This window comes from Mytilus galloprovincialis, chromosome 14, assembly GCF_965363235.1.
Source record: "Mytilus galloprovincialis chromosome 14, xbMytGall1.hap1.1, whole genome shotgun sequence".
In the NCBI taxonomy this organism is placed as follows: domain Eukaryota; kingdom Metazoa; phylum Mollusca; class Bivalvia; order Mytilida; family Mytilidae; genus Mytilus; species Mytilus galloprovincialis.
Window position 1 is genome coordinate 58,244,182 of NC_134851.1, and position 13,260 is coordinate 58,257,441.

The 13,260-nt window shown below is 31.8% G+C and overlaps 1 long non-coding RNA gene across 1 annotated transcript; it reads right to left on the reverse strand.

Annotated features, from left to right (window-relative positions):
• Window positions 1-10,935: 10,935 nt before the first annotated feature.
• Window positions 10,936-12,751, reverse strand: LOC143058496 (uncharacterized). Its single transcript, XR_012973089.1, has 2 exons — window positions 12,609-12,751; window positions 10,936-11,402 (listed from the first exon to the last, which is right to left on the reverse strand). It is a non-coding gene; the product is annotated as an uncharacterized LOC143058496 (long non-coding RNA).
• Window positions 12,752-13,260: the final 509 nt, after the last annotated feature.

Here is a 13,260-nt window from a genome sequence, read left to right on the forward strand (position 1 = left end):
TGTCAATCTGTATGTGTCATTTTTAACATTTGTATATTCTATTCTTATACACATGTTATACTATTGTATAAATACATGTTGTCTTTGTCATAATAAAAAAAAAGGTTATATCTTTTGATTATCAAATTCATTTTGTTTGACCATTTCCAAAACGTCTACAGATTAAACAAATAGAAAATGTGAATTAAGGAATTATTTTCAGCCAAAAGGCAGAACACAGCAGCTTATCATTAACATTCCGGAAAACACATTTGAAGTTTTTTTTTCTTGTAAATGACCAGCGTAAACTAATGAAGATTTATAAAAACAATTCCTTATCAAGATTTTAATGTATACATTTCAAATATGAACTACAATAATGGGAAAATGCAGATAGGATATCAATGAAATAAGTGCATTTATGATATTAAAAATAAAATCACAAAATACTGAATTTAGAGAAAAATTAATTCGGAAAGTCCATAATCACGAAGCAAAATCAAATAACAAAACGCATCAAAAACGAGTGGACAAGAACTGTCATATTCCTGACTTGGTACAGGCATTTTAAAATGTAGAAAATGGTGGATTAAACCTGTTTTTATAGACTAACCCGCTCACTTTGATGACAGTCTCATCAAATTCCGTTATATTTACATTGATGCGTTAACTAAACAGACACAATAAATAAAATAGTCAAAATATGGGTACATCAGTCATCATCGTATAACAATTTTAAAAGGAACAATTTAACCGAACACAAAAACATCTATCTACAAAGACATTCATAGATTTTTGTGTCTGACGTCAGAAAATGTTATACGTCACATAGATTTGTCGTTCAATGTGCATACAAACAATTTTAAAATTTACATAGGCAATGTAAGCATATAAGGTCAACAAATCAAAAGTATGTAGGAATAAATTTCAGAAATAGACCGAGATTGAAAATAGTTATATATAGAATTTATAAGAATCCACAAGTAGTTGATTCCACTACGCGATTGAATGATTTTGACGTTTATGGTTCAACGTATTTTGTAATTCATAATAGTAGAAATATATCATAATGACATAAAATAGAACAATATCATACTGACGGGATATTTTAAAGTACAGATTCACGTTGTAAGAACCAAAGAAATTCAAAAAGTCAAATATACAAATCACGCAACAAAAAATTAAAGACAATACAAACACATTGCCGAGATATATAAGAACCGAGCTACGTCAAACGAATGAGATGATAAACAACATCAGTACGCAGAATCTATACATCAAGACCATCGTGTATTATTTGTGAAGTCGATACGGAATATTTATCAACCAGTTCTTGGTACCTTCCGACTGTTTTAGAAAAAGGACGAGACGTTCTTTGACATACCTCTGGTTAATCAACTTTCTACTCGGACACTGATGACGTTTTACAAAGTCTGAGTAGGAGCTCCACGCTCTTGAATATCGAATAAACAGGGAAATATATATCCAATATGCGGGTGAAGTTGTTATATTGCTACTAAGGTGGGGGACATTTTAAATTTCAAAATTAAACCGTCTCGTTTTTCATAGATTCTGGTACTGAGATGACTGTGTAATTCAAGTTTGAGATATAAGTCTAAAAATGAGGCGGAGGAAGCCGTGTCTAATATTTTTTTAATCTCTAGTTCTGGGGGATATATTAATGGAACCCAATCAGAAAAGTTCGGATTGTTTATTGAAAGACACATCAATATATTTGAAAGTGAAATTAGATAATCTGCCTTCTTTGATTCTTTAGTTTTTGACAAGTGTCTGGAGGAACTCCGATTCATGAGAAAATAAGAAGGGGTCGGCAAGAAGAGGTGCATAGTTTTTTTCCCATAGGAATGCCGACAATTTGTTGGAAAATTCTACCTCCAAACTCAACAAATTTGTTATCGATAAGCACTCCAGCATACTGATCACTTGTTTTTCTGTGTAGCATGTTTTACTTTTTTGTTTGTCACTATTAACGTAAGATGTTTTATGAAATTCCAAAGTAATAAAATTTATAGCGTATGCTACCAGTTTTATGTTGAAAGGCATTGTGGATTATTTCTTTAAGGCGATTTTTCAATTTCACATGTGGAATGGTGGATTACAGGGTTGAAAAATCAAAAGTTTTGATAGAACTAATTTCAGAAAAAGACCGAGATTTAAAATGGTCTAGAAGTTCTTTATAATTTTTAAGAATCCACACATGGTTTATACCACTACGCGAGTAAACAGTTTCACAGTATTTCTGAAGACCCTCTTTCACTGCGGACATAATTTTAGTCAATCTAATGGACAATTATTTAGTGGAACATGAATATCAGTCAGCAATATACATTTGTTTGTACGGAATTTTGGTATCCAATACAAAAAAGGTTAGTTCACCGATGCGGTGTTCAATGTAATGTTTATGGGATTACCTGATTGCTCCTTTATACCCAATTCTTTTACAAGAAATTCATAGTAATACGATTTACATACAAAGACAATATTATTTGAAGCTTTGTCCGCAGGAACAACAACATACTCATCATGAAGAGATTATAGAAATTTCATGGCCTCTTTGTCTCTGACTTTGGTCGATCGTTCACACAGTTTTTCAACTTGCGAATGCGACGTTTTATCAGAGACCTGATAGTTTTAACCAATTCTGTCAAAGTGTCCAGTTCAACTTCTTCTCGCTTAGCCCATTTTGGCATAGTCCTCAATGGAATTCATAATTATTTTGAAGTTTTGGTTCCAAGTGTTGAGGTCTTGTAAACTTAAGACCATAAAAAATCAATGAGACAACCATCCCAAGTCCTATACCTACTTCGATATGCAGAAAATGTAATATAGAGAGGAAACATATGGATTGCTTAAGAGATCATTGAAATTCAAATATTAGAATTGCGATCAACGACAACCACTAAATTACTGGCCCCTGAATAAAATAAAAAAAGTGGCGGAGTTAATTATGTTATGGCGACTTTGATCCTACGTTAGGTTCATTTTCGTGTAAATAGTTGTCTCATTAGTTATTTACACACAAATTCAAAAAGAAAAAGTTCCTGTAATTCATAGCCCTATTGTTTTCTATGCCTCGATATATTCAACCTTTTGACAAAGTAAGAGTTTTTTTCTGTAAAAAAAATCTTTTTTATTAGAATTTTAATCAATGTTTTCAAAACGAAAACTGTTAAAAGTACTCAAAATTTGATTAATTAGTAACGATGCCAGTTTTGCAGGGTTATGCTGAACTAAAACAAGGCGGAAGGAAAGCGTAAATGTAACTTAACTTTAATTTAATTTAAAAAAAAAACACAAACCATTTGACCATTTATCTTTCATATATGCCCAACATGGCATGTGCATGCTTGTTAATACAACACCAGTAATGAATTGAACTGTTATAGTGCATTTACGATAAGTAAAAGTCTAAAATGCCTGAAAGGGAAAGGGTAACGTGTAAACATGGTGGTTTAAACATATTGATAATAATAACTCCCATTTTTCAAAATGATGGAAAAGGAGTGTGTTTTTGCTGAAAACGAAAACATACTTGTGAGTACAAAAATGAATCCAAAAGAGCAATGTATGTATCTTCTAGCTGCATTTCTTGTCAAAATGGTTAACAATTGCATTTCGTGAGAAACAATTTTTAAATTACGATAAAAGTTTATATTAATTTTAAAGTTATTCACACAATAATAAGAAACCAAAATAAAACATATCAGAGGAACAAACTCAGAAATCGAGATTTAACTGACAATGCCATTGACTGACCAACAGACAAACACAGTTACTCAAAACACAACACAGAATAACAGACTAAGTCACACGAATCCCACTCCAAAAACAAGTGTGTTTTGATGATCTCCGGAAATGTAAGCGTATCCGACTGCCCGTGTGCTTAACAAACCCGGTAAATAGTCTAAATCGGTAGATCACATTCGTGAAAAGAGAACGAAATTGTAGTAACGACCTTAGGGACATATCCGATATCATATGTAAAAAGATATTCTATATACTAGTATAACGGTCAACCAACTTGTGGTTAAGTATGAAAAATTTAAGAAGGGATGATTACAACTGCACCATTTTGAATGTCTTGTTTTAATATCAACCTTAATTAAGTAATACATCAGGATCCAGAAAAGAATGCATACACGAGATGTTAAAAAAATATCATGTACTGAAATCCATCACTCTGAAATAAAGTCTATGCAAAGGTGTTTAATAAATGATGGATATATCATTATATAATTTGTATTGTCTGCAGAGAATACAATCCCTGTGCATGTATAACTTTCGAAGAAAACATTTCAAGCAGTAATGTTGACAGCTCTTTGATTACCAAACTCATTTATCATATTAATACTACCATCATATAGATATACACTGCTACTTTTGTTTGCATAAGTACTATCTAAATGTATCTCTGTACTTGAAATCTGTAGTACTTGAAATTTACTTTTAATATTTAGTATATTTTCTTTACCTTCAAATTATTGTAATATTAAGGTACCTGTATTTTATAGTACTTGATTTGTACTTGAAAATATGTGCAGAACTGGTACCAACAATGATCACAGTAAATCATGTTTGAAAATCATAATTATAAGAGATTTTAAATAGACAAACTTTCAAAATGCTGGAAATGTAAAGATGTAACCAAAGATATGTAGTACTTAAATTTCAAGTACAAATCAAGTACTGTAAAATAAAGGTACTCAAATATTACAATAATTTCTAGAAACAAAATAGTACTAAAAATTCAAAGTAGATTTCCAGTACTACAGATTGTTAATACAGAAATAGTAAAGTAGCTGTGTAAGAAGATGTGGTTTGAGTGCCAATTGAAAAATCTTTACGAGTCAAAATTGTTAAACAATTAGTGGTCTTCAACACTGAACCTTGTCTCACACCGAACAACAAGCTACAAAGGGCCCAAATTAAAATGGGAAAACCCACGGTCAAATCTATATATTAAAACAAGAAACGGGAAACATTTATGAACCACATCAACAAACGACAACCACAGAAAACTAGGTTTCATAAGCATATCTTAGTATCAAATTGTTTTCGTCTGAAGAACACATCAGGGATGCTCGTATAAAATTAAGTTGTAGCTAAATCAAAAGTAAAAGAAGGGCATTTATATAACAAAAAAATATGTCATGTCTGGAATGGGCTATCATGCTATGAGTGAACTTTAAGGAAGAAAAATGTTCGTTTGGATCCTTTAAGTTTTAACGAATATCATTGAAAGATTTTAAAATGTAAAAGCTTGAGAACAATTAATTATCTGATATAAACGGGCACAATCCCAATTGGGCCTCATACATTTAATCTGCGATTTGTTTTATCTAGTAACTGACACATACACATTAAGATAACTGTGTAAATAGTACACGGTTTTATTTATGAGGCAGACATGATATTTGCAATAGATACAGTGAAGGCAAAATGATGTTTTTAGTAAAACACGCACACTACCCACACCATGCGTGTTTTATTGTTGATGAAATATCGCTCGGGCAAAAATAATCACGAATATGATGGCTACCCATGTTAAAACTACAATAAAGTACAGCTTCAACTATTTCGATTCTGTATTGGACAATTAAGGTAATGTCAATATCCGACAAGTGTAAGTGTAAAAGCGTTAGTGTAGGCTCTTCCATGAACCTCCGTGTTTTGTTTGTAAAGAAAGAAACGGCTGGCACTGTGATTTTTCAGACGGAGGAGTTTAAGCAGCCAGCATAAACGGTTGTGGTATCTAGGTCAAATATGTCAATTTCGGAAAAGAAAACACATTGCAGTCATAATAAATGAATTAGTAACACCATGTGGACCATTTAATTTGCTTAAAATAATTATTCTGAAGAAGTCAATATACGCATGTGCATACAAATTTTATAAGATTTAGAGGATGGGTTTGTTTACAAAGCAAAAGAAGCACGTCATTTAAGAATTAGTTGTTTTATGCTTCTTTGAAATGTTTGATATTCTTCTTTTTTCATAAGATATTGTTTTTGGGAGACACCGATGGAAAGTGTAATTTTAAAATACTCAAAGTTGGGCAAGCGAGCACATAAATATATTGTTCACCGTAGGAGAACTCATCCGGAAGCGCTATGCACCTCTTATGAAAGTATATACAAAAAAATTACAAAGTTCAACTACAGCTAAAAAGACAAATATTAATAAAAATTGACACACAGACCACATGAACACCTTCAAATATGTACAAACAGTCCACAAAGTATAAACTATCCATCATTTAAGCTGTGGGGGGAGTAATCCGAGAAAACTATACACCAATCACAAAACTGACGGCCAGACGGACGGACGAAAAGGGTAACTCGACATGCCCCAACTTTCAGTTGCGGGGCATAAAAAAGAACAGCGTAGTGTTGACTCCAATATTGAACATAAAAACATTTTACATTCAGCAACCCATGACAAGCCCAGGATCGCTGTCGTTGACACCAATGTTAATATTGAAACCTGGTATATTTTGGAAAACAACAACAAAAAAGCGTTCCATGTTTGTTAAAAGGTCAAAATAATTAAAGTATAGAGAAATGATATGAATGAACTGTCCCTTTTTCATTTACCATTTAATTTTCTGATGATAAAATTTCAGAGTTGTGGTCGACATATGATCTTTTTTTTTATTTGCTCTTTTGGTTCCTTTAATTATCACCTATCAATATATACTATTGTTATGAAAAGCTTGTTATTTTGAAACAGAATAGCGAACCTCCTGAAACAAACTTTGAATAAAAAAAAAGAAAATGGTTTTCTTGTTCCTTTCCTCAACCAATACCTTTCTCTGGAATTGATATTGTTGAATATTATCATAACTAATCCACCTTCATTCTGCTTCGTAATGTCTTATATAGTTGACGAAAGACATACATTAAAATGCTTAATTGTATTTTAGAATTGAATGGCACTGATTGCTAACGTTTCACTCACAAAGGCACCACCTGCCAGACCAATAAAACTTTTGTGTTGACCTGAAATTTATATGATGTGTTTATTTTCTGAAAATTTACTGTATTTGAAATGATCAATTATTCCTATCACTAATTATAAGATTGCTCTACCCCAGATATAGATTGCCTCAGGAGTATTTGTCACAACGTCTTGAAATGTTCGGTTCAACAAGCTCTACAACAGCCAACTGTTTTTAAATCTAAACTCCACTGATGAGTTTTATGTAGACACAACGCACGTATAACGTACAAATTTACAACCCTGTTATCTTTGAGGGTTTTTACCACCACTTGGTCGATACAATTGATTATGGATGTTTCTTCTACGAGTGGATCACTCCCTGGTAGTAATCGTATGATTAAATTTATGAATCTCGTGTTTAAAACCACAATTGTCCCACTTGTCAGTTGGCCATTAGTTAGCAATTTAATGAATCAGCTGTTTTGTTAAAGCTTTCACATTCCTGTTTTTAAATTGCATTTCACCTCGTACAGACTATTTACGGTAAGTGGGTAGGTATGTTTATTATTAATAATGTGGGAATGTGTTTATAATATAAATGTTGGTGTTTCAGCCGTAATCCTCTAAATCCCAACAGTGCAATAACATATATACTTTAGCCGACATACCAGTTATGCTTTGGAGGTTTATTATACATAAGAAACGTTTTGATTGATTGATTTACCGTCGCAAAAACGTATAAATAGAAGAGTAGACTAGTTCAGACTTATTCTTACAAAGGTTGCTAGAAATGATTTTGTGTGTTCAAGAATATTTTACTGATCTAGCAGATTTGAGCATAAAAGTTGTTTAAACCTGGTATTTATAAGTTTTTGGGTCAGCAAATCAATTAATCAAAACACAGGTTGTAAATGTTTTAAACATTTTGTTTTGTTTTGCAAAAGTCAATCGTCAACCTTTGGGAAATTTTCTGTTAACCTTCGTTCCGCTTAGCCAACCATCTATGGTATATTATGTAATAATATCAGTAACAGAAGGTACAAGAGATTTAGCTTCTACCGAATAAAGAAATGATTTTACCAAAGATATTTACATCACATAGCTATTTTTTTCTTTTCAATTGTTTTTAATTATGTGCGTTTTCAATCATTATAACACAGATCACGCAAACATGTTTAACACCGCCACATTCGGTATGTATGTGCCTGTTCCAAGTCAGAAGCCTCTAATTCAGTGGTTGTCGTTTGATGATGTGTTAATTATTATTTTTCGTTCAGTTTTTGTACTAAAATTATTCCGTTAGTTTTCTCGTTTGAATTGTTCACATTTGTTATTTCAGGGCATTTTGTACCTGACTATGCGGTATGGGCTTTGCTCATTATTGAGGGCCGTTAAATGTCATATAGGTGTTTTTGTTCTGTTTAAGTTTGTTTCTTATGGAGAGTTGTCTCGTTGGCAATTTTACTAATCTTTTTTTTTTATATATAAAATTACATATCTTAAACCAAAAAATTCCTTCGCAGACTTTGTCAAAATGTATTATATTTAGTAACATAAAAAGCGATAGGGCTACGAATAAGTTTCTGAGTGTGCATGTATTCTTTTTGAATTTGGTGTGAAAAATTCAATTAAGACAAATATTTACAAAAGTTAAAACAAATAGTCTAGTGTTCGCAAGCTAATAGTAAGCTTCGTCACCTTTTAAATGTGCATATTCTAGTCAGAACTCAGTTATTAAGTAGTTGTCATTGGTTGCAACAATAATTCAATTTTAAAGATTCCTTAAGCGATTTATAAGTATTCTCTCTGCATTGTTTTCCATTTTCTGCATATCGAGGTATGTATAGGATTTTTGGATTGTGGTCTCATTGAATCCAATATCGTTTTTATGTATATCAATTGTTATTGACGTACCAAATTAGAAAATGGAAAGATTTTGACAGATTTTTAATTTAAGGTGGTACCCAACACTTTCACTAAAATTAATTTGGCTCGTTTAATTTTCATAAAATTTTGACACATTAGTTACTTTGACCCTTTAACAAAAATATAAAAAATTCAAAAAATTTGAACCAACCGTTTAATCAGAAAAATTACACTGGTTATATAGCAGTTTGACAAACACTTATTTTGATCATTGAGAAGCTTGCTGTAGTGTTAGGTACCACCTTAAGGAGAAACGAAAAAAATAATTAAAACAGATGTAAAGATTTAATACTCATGCATTTGTATTTTCATTTACAGACTAAGCATGTTAATATGTTCGTTTTTGATACTATCATTCGTATATCGGAACATATGTATTCGTTGGTTTTGGATATTATGCATTCATTTCGTTTTGAATAAAAATGATACTTGAATAACACTTCGGTCTATAAAATATTCATTTTTATTCATATCCAATGACTCCCCTTTCTCAAAACATTTTATTTAATGTCGAAAAAATGTGTTTAGTATCAGAAGAGGACAAGATCCGAACCATTCTCTGATAATTGCTATAGTTTTCTTTACTCCCGACACGCTGTTGTGCTTTGAATAAACAAATATAGTCGGCTAAAATGGTGAATATATCTGAATCGATTGAGTTTTCAACAACTTCTTTCAGTGACTGGAGAGCAATGGTAATTTCCTGAGTATTATCTATTCTATAAGCATATAAAAAAGTAAGGTAACGATGATATACTATTAGACTTCTAATACAAAAATCCTCATCGGTAATTGTTAAATCTTTATGAAACACAAAACCATTCTCATTCTTATTGTTCTTAGATATCACGACAGATTTTGAGAATGAAGTTCTCAATCGTTGGAGAAAAAACTTACTTCGAACTATTTTTTTCTTACATCGACTTTGATCAAGTGTGGGTAAGTTCCACCAAGTCAATTGAATTAAATCCCGAGAAAAAAACTCCTTTGAGATTTGAAGAACATCAATCATCTTACGATATTCCCCAGAGGAGAAGAAAAATGCCGCGAGCAGTAACCAGCCTGATACGGCATCGCTTTGTCTACTTAACAATAAATGGAATAAGCATTGTTTATATTTTGAGTAGTAATGCTTGTTGTTATTGCAGTTTGAAACAGAAACGCATGGAAGCATGTTGATAGACAAAGCTTTACTTCTACTGTAGTCTAGAAACGCAATTGCGTATGTATTTATTAGTGATGTTGGAAACTTCTCATTCCGAATTCTGGAGAGGAAGAAATTCAGCGATCTATCTATAATAAATGCAAGGTGCGTAATATCGATGATGCTTTGTGTCATAAAAGTTTTATCGAAATCAGAAAAACTTTGACATGGATTCGAAATTTCGCTTAAGATAGAAGTACGTAGTAATCCAGAAAGTGACTTTGATGAGGAAATTAGTATCAAGATACCACCTTTATAAATTTTTCCAATAAAAACCTCAAGTTGTGTTCGAACTTCTTCTGGAAATCTTCCCACGATTAAGTTATGTTCAGGTATAAAATAATTTGGAATATAATTACACGTTATAAAGTATTGCAGTCTTTGAATGCAAAATGAAAAACAACGCAGCAAGTTTTCTGGTCTCCAATATGAGACGCTAAGTTCTTCTATGACCCAAAATAGAACCGTTTTAATGAAATATGAACACAATACTTTGTGAAAAATATGAACACTGTCAATTATTTCTTTCAGTACAATTTTCAACAAGGCATAGCATAACAGCTGACAATGGTTGAACGAATGAATTAATAATTTTTCAACCAGTGAAAACGAAAGTCGCCATTCGAAGCAGTTATCGATATTAGCATTTGATTTACTTCCAACAGGTACTAATAGTACACCTTCATCGATTGACGCTGTAATCAAATTTTCTGATGGCCAATTAGAAATTCTACTTCGGACTTTCCATTTATTTGCAACAGAAGGCCATTCATGACAAGGATAGCATAGAACAACATCAACTTCCACTATTCCTTGAAATGTAAGTGAAACACTTGGCCCTTGAATTTTTAATAAATTACGCAAAATACCCATAAAATATTTATCTTCTTCAAGCTCACGGGCGCATTGTTCCTTTACATACTTATTTGTCAAAAGAAAGCCATTAAAAGTGTTTGTTACGTTTACGCAGTTTGAAAATCCTTTCGGAACCTTTATAAAAGCGAACCCTATCGAAGCATTTTCAGTATCAAGAAGATACGTATCCTTGTCACCATCTGGCACATTTTCATAGACTACAATTTCATTAGAAAGAAGCATCAGATCTAGGTCACTACCCGGAAGGTCAAGGCCCTCTGCCTTACTGCCACTGCTGATTATTCTGATATCTGCATTCTGCATACAGTCATCAAAACATTTGTATGTGTATTGTCTATACGTTACGATCGTCTTAGATCCAAACTTATCAGAAAGGTAATGATACAGTTTGCATGAGTTGTTAGTTAATGATTGATTATCATTAGGATTATCCATGTTTTATGAAAGTTACACAGATCTAAAATAAACAAAATAAATGTTTAAAACACATATGATTATAATAACGGTGATAATTACGTAATAAATAAAGTCATTGTAGATACCAGGACTTAATTTTGTATATACGCCAGACGCGCGTTTCATCTACAAATGACTCATCAGTGACGGTCGAATCTAAAAAAGTTAAAAGGGCCAAATAAAGTACGAAGTTAAAGAGCATTTAGGACAAACATTCCCAAATTCCTAAAAATAAACTGTTCACACGTAGAATATCATGTGTAATTGGGATAAACGTTGGTAAAATACTAGTAAATGGATGTAGCAGTAGTGGACATGCACGCATCAGTGATTGAAATACGCTTTATAATCTGTATACTCAAATGAATTTTTCAAGTGCGTTAAAAATATTGTAGATCCGAAGCATAACGTGGTGCTAACTAATACATTAACATCAGATATTAAGATCGGAAAAATGTACGCCAGACGTGTATTACGTCTACAGAAGTCAATGACGCTAGAATGACAAGGTTATCGGTCGTATAGGAATAAGAATAAGAATAAGAATAGTTTTATGTGTCAATCAAGACGCCCATAAAGAGCAAAATTATTAATACAAATTATGATACATACAAATGATACGTGTGATTCATAGTTATCAAAGGTACCAGGATTATAATTTAATACGCCAGACGCACGTTTCGTCTACATAAGCCAAACAAATACAAAGTTGAAGAGCATTGAGGACCTAAAATTCCAAAAAGTTGTGCCAAATACGGCTAAGGTAATCTACTCCTGGGGGTAAGAAAATCCTTAGTTTTTCAAATAATTCAAAGTTTTGTAAACAGAAAATTAATAAAAATGACCATATAATTGATATTCATGTCAACATTGAAGTGCTGACTACTGGGCTGGTGGTACCCTCGGGGACAACATTGATTTTGTTGATTACAGTGATGAAAATAATAAAACAAAAACAAAAACAAAACAAAACAAAAAAAAACCATTTGTTATGATCTATAAAGACTATCACGTATATTAATTGAATATTGCAAAAGAACCACCACATCTAACAAAATCACTTATGTGGCTGCTGCAATATATCAGGCGTAGTGAGTAAATTTAATGTTATGCTCGATAAAGACCGAATATAATAACTTTTTTAACATCTTTAAAGTTAATTTTGCACCTAGAAATACATTTAGAATTATAATTATACCATACTTGCCTTTTTAGTGAATGATGCAATTATATCTAACAGCCAATTTTTTTTATGCGATTTGCTTATTCTACAGTGTTACATTCAATATTATAACAAAACTGACATACATTCTAACGATATATATACGCAATATTACCCAGGAAGTTCCAAAAAACGACACGTAGATATCTTAATGCGTATTAAATCAAATTTACATAAGGAAGCAATGATTATTTTATAGCTAAACAAACTTTACCGATAAATGAAATTTTAAGTGAAATTTTAAAGGTAGTCTAAATCTTCCTTACAATCCGTACACACTTACAGTACATGATATACGAGGAAATCTTATATTCAATACATTCATACTTAATCTATTACACTTTCTGATGACTTCATCGGTCAAATAAAGTAACACAGATATAATTCTTTCAATGTCGATTACATTTTTATCGACAATTTGGGATTGTTTAGGAATATAAAAAAAATGTTTGTACTTTTGTTATATTATATTTTGTGGTAGAAATTGCTTATGATATATTTTGTGGTAGAAATTTTAGCTGCGTTGAGAAAAACGCTCCTTAAAAGCCCCTTACAAATTATTATGTTTTTTATTAAGGTAATGATTTAATCGAATATTCAAATGCACAACGAATGCAATTTATTAAACCAGATATTA